This window comes from Crocodylus siamensis, chromosome 13, assembly GCF_052110815.1.
Source record: "Crocodylus siamensis isolate JL-2025a chromosome 13, ASM5211081v1, whole genome shotgun sequence".
NCBI classification, from domain to species: domain Eukaryota; kingdom Metazoa; phylum Chordata; order Crocodylia; family Crocodylidae; genus Crocodylus; species Crocodylus siamensis.
Window position 1 is genome coordinate 12,803,243 of NC_143407.1, and position 17,226 is coordinate 12,820,468.

Consider the following 17,226-nt stretch of genomic DNA (forward strand, 5'->3'; position numbering starts at 1 on the left):
AAGCACCGGGCTCTGTGCGGCTCAGGGCCTGTGCAGGCAGACCGTGCGGGCAACCTGGCAGCAGCCCGGGAAGGCAGGCTCTGCAGAAGGAAAGGGAAAAAAAAAAACCGGCAAGCCTGATCTTTTCCCACCCCCTGCCGGGGGCTGCCTGCCTGAGCTGCACGGGGGCCTGGTGCTTACCTCCATGGCTGCAGTGCCCCTGAGGACTGCCTGAGGAGGGTGCCGCCTGGGAGGGGGCACTGCTGCTGCAGAGGGAAGGCCCAGCCTCCCCCCAGCTCAGGGACTGCTCTGCCCGCCAGCAGCTCGCTCTCCCCTCCCCACCACTGGAGAGGCAGGTAAGGATCAGGCTCCGACATGGGTGTTTACTTTGCCCTAAATTGAAGCGGTGTTTTTTTAAAAAACACTGCATCAATTTAGGGAGAAATAAACCCTCATGCCGTGTACAAATGCCCACTTGCTACAGTTGACAGCCACTAAAGGGTCTGGCACCTCAACTCTGAACATTGCGTGGCCAAGCAAAAAGCCAAGTACAGTCACAATAAGCACCATGAAACGACCCCAAGAAAAGCTCAGCAAGCGTGTTCGGGATTAAACGCTGACTAAAAAAAGAGGCTTGGAACCGTAAGCAAAGATGGAGTCTTTCACTGTCCGATCCCTTTCTTTTCAGGGAAATGTGACTTGGACGCTCATTGTAAATGAGCAAGATTTTTTCCTAGCAGTGTTTGACCCTATCGCCAATCTGTCTTCCTAACTGAAACAACCTGCAGCACCCTGAGGTTGTTTAACTGCTCCCCTCAAAAAGGGGTAACAGTACTTTTCTCTCAGTCAGGTCTGAAGTGCCGTAAGAACAAAACTTTCTTGTGGTTAGAGCAGGATGTCTGATGGGCCAGGGCTGGAACTAGGACATGTAGGAACAGCTGCAAAAATGCAAAATGATGGAAAGAAAAACCAATCTGCTTTTGATGACCTTCAAAAAAACTGGGGGTGGGAGGTTGCGGTTCCAATAATTTTTTTTTTATCCCAGTGAATTTGTCCCTGCCTGTGACAAGAGAATACTGAATGTACCAGGAAAGGAAGGGAGTCTAGCAGAAGCCATTGGCAACTTGTGCATTTTTCTTTCAGAGCTCTCATGTAACATGACAGGGAAAATAGCAGGCAAAGAGCACAGATGAGCATGTGGATATTGGACTGGACACTGACTCATGGGATCCCATTTCAATTCTCATTCTGTCCCAGATTGTGTGTGATCTTACACTGAGGTTTTCTGTAACTCCTAAGTCAATTAGGCATGAAACTGTTTCGGAAATGCAATAAGAATTAGGTGCCTAATTCCCACAGGCTCCTTCAAAAATACCAGATTTAATCTCCATGTGCAAGGAAGAGAAATAGCCCTTCTCTACCTCTCAGGAAAGCTGTGGACATAACTTCATTCTTGTTTGTAAGGTGCTCATCTCTTGCTGTAAGGGGATAGGTAGGTAGTAGCATTTGTGCTGTGGTGGCACCACATCCCCCTGTGCTGAGCACTGCCACCCAGGAGAGACTGCATTGCTTGGCGGGGCAGCTGCACAAACCTGCCCCGATACCAGGAGCGGCTGGGCCCTTCCTGCTGCACACGGTGTTACCGCCTCCTTTTCCTTCTCCATACATAAAATTCCCTTCTCCCATAAACCTGAGCAACTGGTTGGTTTGCTTGGTTTATATCACCTGTTACTTGTGCTTCATCAAGCCCTAGCCTCTTCCAGGGTGAAAGGTAAATGATCTCGCTTTGACAGTTTAATGTGAGCGGTTAACCTAGCATTCGTTTAATGAGAGATCTCTGCTTGCAATTATGTTTTAAATGATAAATCTGTCAGAGGGCCATCTCCATCAGGCAAGGCTTATTTTCCAAGGCAGATACAGGGAGGATGGACTGGTGCAGTTTAAGTATAAAACCACCTGCCTGGCAGTGACAGCAGCATTTCTGTCACAGGCCTCATATTTAATCCAGTCACTCCAGAAACTCCTCACTTCCAATGGTTATTTGATACATGCCCAGCCAGAATTGTGATTTCTTTCATCCACTCATTTCAGTTTGAGTTGCTGCACATGACTGAGATGGACAGAATCTGCTACACAGCCTCCGTGAGACTCAGGAGAAGAGCAGAAAGTCATGAAATTCAGCCCATAAATCAGATGACTGTATCGCTGTAAGCTGGAGAAAGTCAGTGACTCTGCTTGGGGACAGCTGAGCTATTTTAACCTGTTTCCCAGCATCCTAGGCTGGGTCTAAACTACATATTCTCATCAGTCAGGATTGTGCCGAAGTATGAAACCTGACTGACGGGTGTGTTGGCGGAAGCCCCTAAAGCAGGTGCACTTTTATTTGTGCAATTTTATTTGCCTGTAGGGTGGATCTACCCTGTTGACACAGAGCAAATGTGTGTCCACGCTAGAAGCACTTTGCTGGTCTAGAATATAATATTTTGTACACCAGTAAAACACTCCCAGCAGAAGCAGATCCAGGGGGCTGGGGGTGGGGAATGGTGCAGTTCTGCCCCCCTTTAATTCCTGCCCCATCCATATTTTGAAACAGAAAGCCTGGGAGAGGCAGCAGCATTTTTAATCAGGCTCTGCTGAGGGAGTCCATTGACTTCATGGCTCATTAGGGACCTACTTAAATCATGGTTATGTGATTTTCACAGAAACCTTGAAAAATGGCTACTTGTGCAAAAAAATTACACTGGCCGCGATTTCCCAGAAAAATCAACCAAAAAAAGCCAACAATAAAAATGAAATGCTGGCTTCCCAGTGCAAGCCAGCAGTTCTCATGGCTGCTGTGGTCCAACCCTGCAGCCTGCCCAGGAGGGGAAGGCACCAGCTGGCAGGGCGACACAAAGGGCAGCAGCCAAGATGGCAGCTGCGCCCTCGCGATTCTCTGCCAATCAGCGCCAAGTGGCGCGGCTGCAAGGAGTGCAGCCAGCAGTCAAGAAGGAGGCCACCCACTCGTTCCTCCTCCCCTCGGGACCTGTCCACCAATCAGCACCGGGGATGGGGGCTACCATGAGATCAGCTCTTTGGGCCACAACCAAGCCACAGAAATTGCTTTCACTTTTGCCATGAGTTAAGTGGGTCCCTCCTCCTCCTCATCTACCTGATCCCTGCCAATAGGGCTGTGCGAAGCTTCGAGTGCTGATTTGATTCAGAGGAGATTCAACCTGATTCAGGGGTTGAATCTCCGAGTTCGAATCGAATTGGGACCAATTTAAAGGTCCGAATTGATTCAAAGCTCTCCAAATCTTCAGAAAAGATTCGGAGAGCTTTAATGATTTGGGCAGTCCCTGGTGGCTGCAGCAGGGAGCTGCAGCCACTCCAAGCTGGTAAGTACTAGAAGTGGGGGAAGGGACCATGGGGGGACCCCTGCCAGCCCCCAGTTAAGAAAAAAACCAAGAAAAGCCCCAGGACAGCAGCTGAATCTCCGAATCAGATTCAGCTGAATCGAATCTGGACAGTGATTCGAATCCCCTGAATCAAATCCCTGTCCCCCAAATCGGCTGAATCCGAAGCAAATACTAGCTGTTTTGCACAGGCCTACCTGCCAATCTCTTCCTGCTCCACAGATGTTAACAACCCTCTCTCATTCTGAATGGTCTTAAGGTCCATGAAATCAAGATTTCCTTTCTGCAGTTTTGCTGTCTGAGCCATTCTTCATAAGATCGCTCTTCTATTTCACGCTCCTGCAGACTGTTCTTAGTTCCAGGTAAAACCCTAACTCAGGTGTGGCAATATGAACTTAGGTGAACATTAACTCAGGTGTGAAAATGAATGACAGTGAAGTGTCAAGATGCTCAAGAAGGCTAGATTTTGTTTTTACAAATCTGAATAAGAGATGAATTAGAGATGTACATTCCAGTATAATGACTACTAGACTAATAAAACAATATATTATTACGATTGTTGCCTGGTTTGTTGATTTAAGATTTATATATAATCTTATAATCCAGGTAAATTAGTGAACATTCCAATAGTTATTTGTTTTTTGATTGGATCTTAAACTAAATAATATAGCACTCGGCCCCTAACATTAGCAAAACTTCTAGATTCTCTTTAACTGGAAAAAATGTGTGATGATGCACTGTACCACCTGCACACCTCTTTTCCAAATCCTAGCTCCACCCTTGAGTCCTAGTATGGCCATAGCCTAAGTCTGGTTTCATTGTTGAAGTTGCCCAGGGTGTACTCCTTCCTGCAGTCAAAGGGAGGAGTTAATGGGACAGCTTCAGGAGCTGTAGATTAATTTATACCCATTAAAGAGCAACAGATTTTCTATCAAGTGAGAAGCTAGACTTGTATTGGCTTCTCTGGGGACAAAGATTGCAGCCTGGTTGGTCTGCAGGCCTGATATTGTTTTGACGCATTCATAATAAGTTAGTTTCCATTGGCCTTCCCAGGCCAAGTTCGGTTCACCCCTCCATCTGCCCTGGCTTCTGTGAGGCAAGAGGTTGCATCAATGCAAGAACACAGTTTGCCCCCTTGTTGGTCGTTAGTCAACAAACACAGCGCCCAGTCATGCGGACCGGGTTCTTGGGGCATAATTGTTTTCCTTTGAATACTCTGGATTAGGATAATTCTGAATTGGGCAAGTCCCAGGTGTAAATCAGCATATCGGTGAGCCACACTGGTGTACACAAGCTGAGGATCTAGCTCTCCTTTCTAGTTTTCCTTCCCCTGGGGGTCTTGAGGTTTTATTTATTTGGGGGGGGGTTTGGCTCATTATTGGTGGAATCATGGTAAGGTAAAACTAGGGGACTATCGGCACAACAATTCAACGGTTAGATGTGTGGGAAACTGGCTGCGGGGTCAGACCACAGAGTACTAATAGATGTCGACTTGGTGGAAGGTAGCCAGTGGGGTCCCCCGTGGTTCGGTACTGGGCCGGTGCTTTTCAACATCTACATCAATGATCTGGATGTGGGGCTAAAAAGCACACCGGCAAAGTTCACTGATGACACTAATCTGTGGGGACGTGCGGCCACACCCCAGGGTAGGCTGATGATTCAGGTGGACCTAGACAGATTAGTTAGATGGGCAGATCAAAACCACGTGCTGTTCAACACTGAGAAGTGTAAAGTCCTCCATCTAGGGAGGAAAAATCTGCAACACACTTACAGGCTCAGTGGTGCTATGCTAGCTAGCACCATGTCCAAAAGCGATCTGTGGGTCATAACTGACCATAAAATGAATATGAGACACCAGTGTGATGCTACAGTTAGCAGATCAAACAATCGCCGGTATGCATCAACCGATGCATCTCAAGCAAAACTCAGGAAGTTATTCTCCTGCTCTACTCGCCATTGGTGAGGCCACAGCTGAAGGACTGTGTCCAGTTCTGGGCACCGCAGTTCAAGAAGGATGTGGAGAAGCTTGAGAGAGTCCAGAGAAGAGCCACTCGTATGATCAGAGGCCTGGAGAGCAAGCCACACGAGGAAAGGCTGACAGATAGGGAACTGTTCAGCCTAGACAAGAGAAGACTTCGGGGGGACTCGGTGGCACCTTAAAAATATATCAGAGGAGAGCACTGGGGCTAGGTGAACAACTACTCACCAAAGCACCACAGGGGAAAACCAGGAGCAATGGTCATAAACTCCTAGAAGAAGGTTTTAGATTGGATATAAGGAAAAACTTTTTTACGGTTTGTGAGACCAGACTCTGGAATAGACTCCCAGTGCAGGTGGTGCAGGCATCTATCCTGGAGATCTGCAAAAGGAGACTGGATGCACACCTTGCTGGGGTTATATGACCCCAGCAGTCTTTCCTGCCCAGAGCAGGGGGGTTGGACCCCATGATCTCAGGAGTTTGCTTCCAGCCCTGAACTTCTGTGAATCTGTAAACAGGGCCTTTTCTATCCACTGGGCTGGCTTCTTTGATGTTGCTCACTGCTTCCATTTCCCTGAAGGGCTAATTTCTAGTCTTAGTTACATCAACACAAATCCAGGGAACCTCCACTGAGGTCTTTGCTACTAATGAGAGCACAAGTTTGCTCCAAAAGATTGACTTCTTATAATCTTAGTTCTCAGATGAAGACATCTCTCCTCTGTTTGGCAGCAGTATCACCCATTCCAAAAGCTAAAGCAAAAAAAAAATCCATGGGATTGCCTCCAAAAATCGTGAGCTCACTCTCTTTCAAGCTCTTTCCAGTGCCATAGCAAGGTGGAGCAAGTGAGGCTACCAACGCGAGCTCCAACAAGTGCTGTCCAGCCAGGTGGGGCACGGGACGGAGCTGTGAGTGGCTCATTTTGGCGGATGTGAGAATGGGGGAAGGGCAGCTCCCACCACTGCATGCACTCCTGGGCAAGTATGGGGGGGGGGGAGCGTATGCCCCTCAGATCTGTGCATGGGGTGAGGGCAGGCTGCCACTGCAGGCTATGCCCCAGACATCAAACTTTGTTGCTACAGCACTGGCTCTCTCTCACTTTTTTTTAAGATAATGTTGTGGCTTTTGGTCTGATTTTAGCTAGGAATCTCTCTTCCACTGCCTGTATTTGTGACTGTTGGTGTTACCAAGCCTGCCATATGTATGGAAGAAGAGGATCCTGCTCACCCACACTGCCTGACAGCTCCCAGAGCTCCTGATGTCTGCCTGAGAGCAAGGAGCATCCAGCTGCTCCAGTTCTCTAAGCCCCAGAAACCTAATTAATGCCACAGCCCCCACAACTTGCCCTGCCCCGGCCCAGCAAAGGATCATGCTCCCCCAGGCCCCACTTCAGTTCTTCCCCTTTGTTTCATTGTGGGGGGATCTTACCACTCACTCTTTCCATACCTTGATCTCTCCAAGCCAGCTGAGCTTTTCTGTTCCACCCTCTCCACCTCCTTTCCTGTAAGACCGGTTGCTCCCTCTTCCCCCTTTCCTGACCCCCAAACCCTCTGGATCCTAAGGGGCAGGTGGGAGGAAGAAGGAGAGACAACTTTATGTGGCTGTGGTAGCTCTGACTGCCTGTTCTTCCTTAATAGCCCTGCTCCTGCAGAATAGTCACCAACCAGAGAGGCTTTCCCCTGGGCTGGCTGGAGGGTCACATTTAGGGTGGCTACAGCCTGACCACAATCATGTCACTGCACTGATGTGATCACGTGGGCTGGTCATGCTGCAGGGATCAGATTCATATGGGCCGGGATTAGGGATGCAAACTCTGTTTGAATCTATTCCTGGAGGTTTCATCACATGACGTAATGACATTGAGTCATTACGTCAGGGAGGCAAATGCACATTACTGTTACATTTTAAAAACCAATTGGACTACTATACAAACCAGATTCAACATTTAACATTTATTTTAGTGAATGCCCTACCATTTATCTCCCAGATGACTCTCAGCAGTCTCCAGGAAATTTATATCCAATTTCTAGAGGCCCCAGGGCAATCCTGGATGATTAGCAACCAGGATTTCGCCTTCATCACCACATGCTAGCTACTTGCTGCTTGAAGTCCCACAGAGGAAGGGGCTCTACTTGTCAACCAGAGGCTCTTGGCAGTCTTCTGGGGGATGAAGGGGCAGGCAGGGATAGGGTAAGAGTGTGCAGAGGGGCCAGCACCACTTGGGCTTAATAAGGGCATAAAGGGGCTGAAGTAGGACCCAAGCAATGCCCAGGGGTCAGTTCCACCCACCTCTGAGTAGCACGGTAGAACTGTGCTTCTTTTGGCCCTGCTACTCCAGGCCAGGCTGGCTTGAGGGTCCTAGACCTTTCCCTATTCTGTCACCTGTGGTCAGCCCCGTCTATCTCAGGTTCCCCCTTTCACTGTGGTCCACCTCATCTCAGTGCTGTTTGCACTATCACATGCAGTGCCTGCATTTGGTACTTTGTGCAGCTCTACCACAACAGCAGCCAGAGTCTCGGGCTGACTGAGACCAGCAGCTCCCTGACCCCAACTTGGAAATGGCCTTTTGTCCATGCAGCCGCACACATCAATGGCAGATACTCCACACAGTGGCCGGCAGTAGGATACCAGTGGCGTCACTGGGGAATCAACCATGCATATAATGTACAGCAGACTCCTCATCTCCTGCCTTTCATTGACAAGGCAAGACTCTTTCTCCTCCTTTCTATGAGCCTTTCTGTCCCCTCTTCCAAGAAGCTGTCCATGTATTTTCTAGAAGCCCAGTGACGCCATCTAGTAAGCTAAGGGCACTTATCTTAATCATCCTTTAAAAGCTACAGACAAACAGATAGGGACTTTCATGGCTTAGGTCATGAACCACCACATTACAAAGGGATCTTTGTTTTATGCCTCCATGAGACCTTTCACTTTCTCTAAGCAGCGGTTTATTGGTACCCAGATGCTCATTTCAGTCTCTAATCTAAAACCCCTAGAGCTTTCAAGACACCTGAAAGGGGATTAAAGATGGGGCTAAAATAGGACAATGACACAGCAGAGATATACACAACATCTCTGCAAGGAAAATGCCTGCTCAGGAAGGTGAAAAACATGTGCACATCTGTAAAATAAAAATAAAATAAAGTGTTCTATGCACACAATAGTGTTTCCTGAACTCTTATTGCTAGTCAGAAAGTGGCCTTTTTCATGACCAAAGTTGATTTTCAGACAGAACGAGAAAAAAGAGAGAGCAAAAGAGAACCTATTTCGTCCCAAACCTGAGATATTTAGATTCAGAAATAGCAGTTTGAGGGCCACATTCTTCTCTATGGACAGGGTTTCCTACTCCCATCATCTCCCATGATGCACCAAAGTCTCATCTCAAGATAATGGGGAAGTAGCAACAGCATTGAAATCCCTGGTCACGGTGCATCAAGCAAGGCATTGTCTGGTGGAGAAACTCATCCCAAAAAGAAGGGCAGCAGACAAACAGACCAAGCTCCCGGGAGGCATCAGAGCAGACTGTCACCACCAGGACAAGTTGATTATCAGTCTTTTGACTTTTTTTTCATGGAAAGGTGAAGTTTTGCACGAACATGTAGCAGGCTTACCTGTTTGGAGCTTGGGCTGAGTCCCAGGATTGAGGGTCTGCTGTTTGATTGGTGGAGCCCACCCACCAATCCGGAGGCAGCACAAGGGAAGCAATGCTCCGCCCTTTTCCAAAGGGAGGGGGGGGCAAGGAGCAGGTGGACCTGAATCGGAACTGCGCCAGCCAGGTCCAGGGAACTTCGGGGGTGGAGCCCCTGAAGCGTATAAAAGGGGAGTGTGCTCAGCATGCTGCACAGATGATGAGGAGAGAGGAGCTCCAGAGATGGCCATCCTTGAGACCCTGCTTGAGCTCCAGTGGTGTGCCAATTGGCGCATGGGGATCAGGCTCCAGGAGCTGCTCGAGGTGGCTTGAGTCTGCGAACCCAGCAAGCAGCTGGGCAGTCAGTGGGCAGATCGGTACACGGAGGGCTGGCCCTGGGAGCAGCTTGCAGCTGCTTGGGCCTCACCCAGTGTGCAGGTCGGCACATGGAGACCTGCCTTGGAAGCAGCTCGTGGCTGCTCATATTAGCCCTGGCTCTAGGTTGGGTGACCGGAGCCCCACAGTGCAGCTCCACTTTTAACTAAAAGAGCCCCGGTGCCCAGCACAGGGCCCAGGAAAGGGGAGAACCCCCGGTGTGAGACCAGGGAGTCACAGCCTGCAAGGGCTTGGCTCCCATGCGAGAGACAGCGCCCCGGGTGCCCAGTGCAGGGCCATCAAGGAGAGCCAAAGGCATCGCTGGGGAGAGGCGCTTGCGGGATCAGCCATCAGGGGATGAGCCTTGGATTTTCCAGAGAGGAAGCGTGAGTTACTGGGGAAGTGGGCCCCACAGGGGAGGCTGACACGGGTGAGGAGGGTCTCCCACCTCCACCCTCCATTGCGGGAGGGGCGCATCCACATCCCAGGGCCTTAAAGGGGATGGGCTTCAGGGAAACCCCATCAGGAAAGTGCTGAGTGCACTCCCAATTTTGAGGTTGTTGTGTTAAGGGCTGTATAGCTAGGGGTGTTCTTTAAGGGGGTTTATATGGTTTATGGGTTTTAATATCTCAACGTGTATATAGGTATTGTTATTTGTGAAGGTTTAAAGAAATGTTATGGTTAAGTTACTATTCCTATGTGTTTGTATCAGTTGTAAGTTATTTGGTTCATATTTGGTATTATATGTGAACTGTGGAATTTTATATATAGCACTATATGTTAAGCCTTGTAAATATTCTGTTTTATATTAAGCATCTTTATTTATTCTTGTAATAAATTGTATATAGTTAAGTATTTGGTTTCGGCCTAGCTCTATAGAGAAGGGAGGAAGCCGCTCTAGTAGCTGACCCCTTCCTCAGCACCTTGTCTGACCACCACCACTGTCATCGGAGGACAGGGCACACCGCCCCCCGCCCCCCCAGGTGTACCTGGGCTACAAGTGAAAGGTTTCAAACACCTTTTAGAAATAAAAACAAACTAGAACCCCCTCCCCCCCCCAATGCAGCTTAAGTGGAAACTTGTTGAGAGGAGTTCTAGTGTAAATGCAAATGCCTGCCCAGGAGTGGGTTAGGCTGGAAGTTGTATGGCAGGCCAAAGTCCCTTTTTGGTTTCAAGATCAGCTGCAAACAACAGACCTTTGAACATCAGAGCCAAAGGGCCACAGTAGGATTGGCCGGGAGATTGATATTGTGAATAGGTTGAAGAGTAAAATGAATGATATTGTGTCACGTTAGGAAAAACAGTCTCCCAGAATAGTTTCACTTAGAGTTGGCAACCCTAGGTCAGAGTCACCAAAGGGCTTAGCACCCTCTATGCTCCCAGTCTGCCAAGATCTTCTGGAAGTCTGACTGCTCAGGCCATGGGCAGTCACATTGTTTAAAACAGTAGTTTTCAACCTCTTTTTGTACTCACCGGTAAAAATTGACAGCCAGTCTTGACCCAGCGCTCCTCACTCCTGATCTGCTGCCCCCAGGTCCCAGCCCCACAGTGCGTGGGGAGGGGGGGGGGTGAGTCCTGGGAGACCCCAAGCAGCCCCTTGCAGGCTAGAACTGTGCCAGGCTACAAGAGAAAAGCCACAGGTTTCCCCATGCTTTTCTCCTTCATAGGAAAATCAATTTTAAAAGTTTGTTGATGCAGTTTTAAAAGTTTGTTTGCAATTCTTTCATATATTCTTGCAACCCATTTTTGGGCCACAACCCACAGGTTGAGAAACACAGGTTTAAAACACTGCAAGTGCTTTTGAAGCACTGAACAATTAGGGTACAGACATGCATAGCCAAAGCAGGGTTGCAAAAACAACCTTAAGAGGCATCATAAGCAGGTCACTGACCCAGCTTCCTTACCCAGGCCAGTCTGCCCTGCATTCAGGGTTTCCAGCAAGTTTATTTTATACAGGGCAAAATCATTCCCAGAGTAAACCGAGCAAGCAAACAACCCAAGCCTAATACTTTCCTTTAGCCTTTGGAAGGGGTAACCCAAACACTGTGTTTTTGCCTCAACCCCACAATCTCCTTCCCTGCACACCGATCCTGCAGTGTTGAACCCTCCTGGATGCTCTCCCATCATTTCCCAGTCATCAGCTGCAGCTGGATCTCAGCCTGCCAGCCAAGCAGACTATTAACCACTAACCACCTGCAGCTGGGTTTCAGGTGCCTGTCGCCTGTGCGCCTCCTCACAGAAACCGTTGAAGAACTTAATTTTGGAATGCTTCACCCTCCCGCAGTCCTCTGGCACCCCACGGTGCTCTCCTGTATGGCACTCCACCCACAGTGGGAGCCGGGGACAAGGCACACAGCCAGCGAGTGCTGCCTCCAGGAACCTTTGGAGACCAGAAGCCAGGAAGCATGCGGAGATTCTTGCTTTCTGGTAGGCCTGTGTGAAGCAGCTAGTATTCACTTTGGATTCAGATTTGGCCAATTTGCGGGACAGTAATTCGATTCGATTCAGCCGAATCCGCCCAGCCCCCACCCCCCTCCCAGCCTGGCAATGGCTGCCCCACCTCTTGGCACTTGTTTAAAAAAAAAAAGCTCCCAATCACCGGGTGCTGCTGGGCAGGGGGTGATCCCTGTTGCCCTCCTCTGCCCCATGCTGCATGGGGGGCTCTGCATGAGCCCCCAACCCCCCCCCCCCTTGCTCCTCCAGCCCCCCCATGGGTGTCCTGCAGGTCAGCCCAGTGGGAGGGAGCCTACTAAGCCCACTGCCTGTATAGCTGCAGTGGCAGAGGCCTGTGTTGTCTGTGTGGCAGGGGTCCTGTGGAGCCCACAAAGCATGTAGGCCCCACAGCACACAGCCCACGTAGTGTGCAGCTTGGGGCCTGGAATTGGTATGTTGTGCAATCCCCCCAGCCACTCCCACCCTGGACAGCCCTGCTGTAGGCACACTTGTTGCTCATAAGTGTCCTAAAGCAGGGTGGAATAGAATATGGGGGAGACTTGTAATCCTGGGAATATTCTGGACATTTATAGACATTACATTTTTCTAGGTTTAATCTGGACTACAGCCATCACTATATACCTGTGGATGTTTGGGCTAGGGACAGAAGTTACACACAAACTGGTTCAAGTGATCAGAAACTGGTTTAAACCTTTAACAGAATAGAAATTCAGTGCACATAAACCAGTTTCAAAATGGCTGAAACTGGTTTAAGATAAACCTAGTTTAATGCAGTATCAGACTTAACTGATTTAAGTCAAACCAGTTTATGAAGCTTCTGTCCCAGACCCCTTACTGGTTCAAGTTAAATCACAGCATCCCAGCATTTTGCATCCCTGGGCTGGGCTGGATTGTCTGCTCTAGAGGGCAGTGCTGGCCCTACCCCTCTACTCCCCAGTTGGAGCAGTCAGGGCTGGCTTGCTGGCCTCACTGGCTGGCTCACTGCCCCCCCCCCAGGCAAACCCCACCCAGGGTCTGGGGACAGGAAGGTCAGGGGTTAAACCTGGGTTAAACCCCTGAGTACAGAGCTGCCCTACCCTGATAAATTTATTGATGGCTGTGACTGTGGATTACAAATCCTAGAGGCATCTGGAAGCAGGAAGAGGAAGTGACAAGTGATCCTGCAGAGTCCTGCTGCTGTGATTATGGACTGCAAATCCCAGATACCTTGGGGGCAGCAGGAAGAGGAAGCAAACGTATAGCCCATGTTGGCTATGTACCAGAGAGCTGTGCTCTGGCACCCCCCTGACTTCTGGCTTGAGTCATTGCAGGCATGTGGCTGCATTTCCTGAATCAAAAGTGAATGTGTGTTCATTGGCTTATTAGTTCAATCTTTGCAGTTTAAACTAACCTACAAAGACTGAATCAATTCAGCCTCAGGCTTTTTTACTGTACTTAGCCCTATACTATGAATTAATATTGGCTCCAGCCCAAATTAACTAAGCCTCATTGAATGAGGATTAAAGTTAATGCAGACTAGGGGCAGTTCGAATTAGGCGATTTAAACTGTATTAATTAACATGTATATAGAGCATTACTTTTAGGAAAAACACTCCTTAGGAACTCAGATAAACAGATAAGCATTGCTCATATCAAATCCCACAAGGAAAACTCGGTTGGGTTTTTGCAACACAACAGAGGCTATCAGGCACAAAGTAATACCTTTACAAAGTCATATGTGCCAGCATCAGGTTAGTTGCATTCATTGTGGCTTCTGGAACAGCACTTTAGATAACTGTCAATAGGTCTGCAGTGATGTAGCAGTGCTTAAATAGGCTTATTGGGTGCAGACAGAAGTAACATTTTTTACCCACTCCAGCCACTTGGTGACCAAACACAAGTGCACAGTTGCAGACCACTTAAAAAATGGCCAATTGGGTGAAAATCTGAACCCTCATTTCATGAGAGGTCAGATGAAGACTTTTCAAAACAGAGCATCTTTTGCAATTTGTGTCTGTGCTGCCTCCCAGCCTGTTGCTGTTTTCAGAATGGGAGGTGGGGAAAGGGAGCAGAAGGAGTTGGGTTGGGGGGGATTCAGTCCCTGCTGGAGGTTGGGGCAGGTGTATTGGAGCCCCCCCTCCCAAAGTGTGTGTGTGGGGGGCCCCAATACACCCACCCCCACTCTCCACCGCTGACTTGGGAACCCCAGAATGAGCTCCCTTTACTCCCTTTCCCTCCTCTGATTCTGAAATGGGGACAGGCTGGGAGAAAGGTGGGGCCATTGCTAAGGGAAGCTGCCTGCAGGCTGGCAGCAGCAGCTGGATTGCCCTCCCCCTTGGAACCAACAATGAACTTCTGTTTGGTCCAGGGGATCCTTGTAACTCAGAACGTTTCCTGCAAAGTACTATCACTTACAGCAAGGAACTGCACTTCTGTCTGCATCCTAATTACACATAAGTGCACACACAGAGACTGCAAATTGGGTCTGTTAAGGGGCTGTCAAGAATATAGACTATATATAGCCAGCACTCCCTCCTGTGACGGTCAATGGTCTATTAACCCTTAATTCAAAATGACATTTAATTTGAACTGTGTGAATCAGTTAACATGGTTTAGAAAATAGTGAGCATGTCTACAAATGGCTTGTCTACAAATGGCTTCTGTGAGCTGTTCAGCCTTGGTTTTTTCTGGCAAGGTCATTCTTCCATGAGCTGTTTATTAAGCATCTGGATACACCCAGAGAACCTTGGAGGCAAGAAGGCAGCTGGAAAAGCTGAATTCCCATGGAGCCCTGGCAGCTTATGTGCTTGGCAGTGCTACATTCACATTTCCAGCCCTATCTGATACCTGTTCCAATTCTTCTGGCTTTAGGAGCTCTCCCACTGCATTGTGGGAAAGGAGACTGCAGTACTGCCAACCCCATTGTGTCAAAAATCCTGAGACAAACTTTAAAAAAATCAAGAGATTTGGAATGTAAATCATGAGATGCTATTTTTGAAGTGTGTGTGTGTGGGGGGGGAGTATTTGTGAAGGTGTACAGGGCTTGGGGGGGTGTCGGGTTTGGAGCCCGGCTCCTTACATGCTGTGGCAGGATGAGGGGTACTGTGTGTCAGGAATGAGGGGCAGCAGAAGGCCTCGGGGGGCTTTGTAGCTTGGGCGTGAGAGGCAGAGACACACACGCACATGCACACATATACTCACACAGACAGACGGCTGCCCACAGCTCTGTTGCATGACTCGCCCCGCACTCTGGGCCCCATTCACCTCATCCTCTGCCCCATCCTCTCCCTTACCATGGGGGCCTTGATCTGCCCCTCCCCCCACTCTCCCCCTTCCATCTCTCCCTACCCCTTTCCCTCCACAGACTTACTAGCTTGGCACTCTACATGGGCCAGAAGAAAAGATCCCAAGATTTGATCTCTCTATCAGGAGATTATGAGTCAGAGTTAATTTGACTTCGAAATCAGGAATCTTGTCATTTCTTCCATGAGATTTGGTATTACTGAGTCTGCTCTTGAGCTGACTGATGACGGGAACAGGATGTATCCAAGGTCTCCTGGCTTACAAGAGGCCCCTTCCCCAGCTCAGCTCACAAATAGGGATTTTAACATGGATTCTGGCATGAAGGAAAGCCAGGAAAGACAATGCAACTCTGATCTCAGAAGACCTTACTGGTCAGAGGGACTTGTTCACATTGGTGTAAACCCAGCGTAACCTGGCTGAAGTTGGCTTGCACAGGTGCAGCTGAGCTCAGGGCCTGGCCCTGTCTCTTCTCACTTGGCTTCACAAACCTGCCAGATTCCTTAGCAAGTGACAAAGAGTTAATCACCTATTCAATTCAGTTGTTTTGCCCGCTCCAAGCTGGGCACCAGCCTGCTCTGCGGGGGGCCGTGCCAGGTAATGTTTAACTTTGGGCTCTGATTTTCAGCAGGCTGGCCTGGCAGAAACCAATGGGAAGTGGCAAGGGTTTTCACACAAGCTGCGCTGTGCCCAAAGCACAAGAGGAGGTAACAGCATTTCATCTCTTTGCCCCCAGGCTGTAAGCTACACGCCCCACCATGTCTGTTGATCCTCATGTCCTGGGTGGCAAATACTGGCAAACTCTGTTTAGCTAACAGGGCAGTTGGGAGGCTTTTTTGGAGAACAAGAGAACATTTTGTAAATGATGATAAAGGACATTTTTGAAGAGACAATGTCAGGCCTATTTATTTTTGGCTCCTCTGTTCCTAACATGCAGATTGGAGCTGGCTGAAAAATGTTCCCCTCCTGATAAAAAAACAAAACAAAACAAAACAAAACTTAAAAAAAAATATCTTGGAAACAGGTTCCAAGGGAACATGTATTTGCATGAAAAAATACTCAATTTGCATAAAATAGATGAACTACTTTGAATTTACATGGTTGCCAAAATCAGAGCCCTTTTCATGGTTTCAAAGAAAAATATGAAGAAAAATCTGGAATCAGAGATAAATCGGGCTGGCAGGGGCCTCAGGGGATCATCTATTCCAACCCCATTCACAAGACAGGAGCATCCCTGTCACTGTGAACCACCCTATTCAAGATGTCTCACCTGTTCCTAAAACTACATAAATAATCCTGTTGCACAACTACCAGGCACCTTGCCCTGCCTTCTGCCTGCCTTCAGATTATCACGGTTAACTGTCTCTCAAGAACACCCTAACCTTCCTCACATAATGCAGGGGGACAAGAGCACTGTCAATGACCTGCTGTTGGAAAGCCAGGAAGTGATGGTTAAAATACACTTAAGAGGTGATAGGAAGAGGACCATAGCCCCCATTACAGAGGAAGCCAAACTATCCATAGTCCATACCAATTTGACCACAGGGTAAAATTCCTTCCTGATGCCAAATGTGAACAGCCTCACCTTGAGCAAAGGGGCAAGAACCTGTAACCAAGAATTTCTGGGGGATTTTCCTTCCAGCAGAAGCATTGACACAATCCAGCCTTGGCTGTAGCCAACACCCAATGCTTCTGAGGAAGGCAATAAGAAACCCAGATACCTGTAGCAACAGAAGGGGAAAATATTCCTTCATGGCCCCATGAGGGCAAAGCCCAGAAGCATGGGAATATTAAACACCCTTCACTCTGCTCTGCAGCCTGGGGACCACAGAAATAACTCAACACATCACACCCCCTGACTGGAGAGCCACCACTCCCCTTTTGATCATCCTAGCCCCTCCATAAACTTATACCAGTTCCTTTAATCTCATTGCATAACTAAGCTGGTTGTGAAGCTCTGCTTCATTCTTCTGCTGTTGAAAAAGGTTGTCTCCAATTTCCACCTGCTCTCCAGATGAAAAAAAAAGTCATTTGTGGGGAAAAAAACGCTTTGTGGGCAGAGGGAAATCACTGTCTGAACAGTTTGGATATAAATGCTTTGTTCTTAGTCCATGTGTCCCATCAGAGGACCTCGGAGAACTTA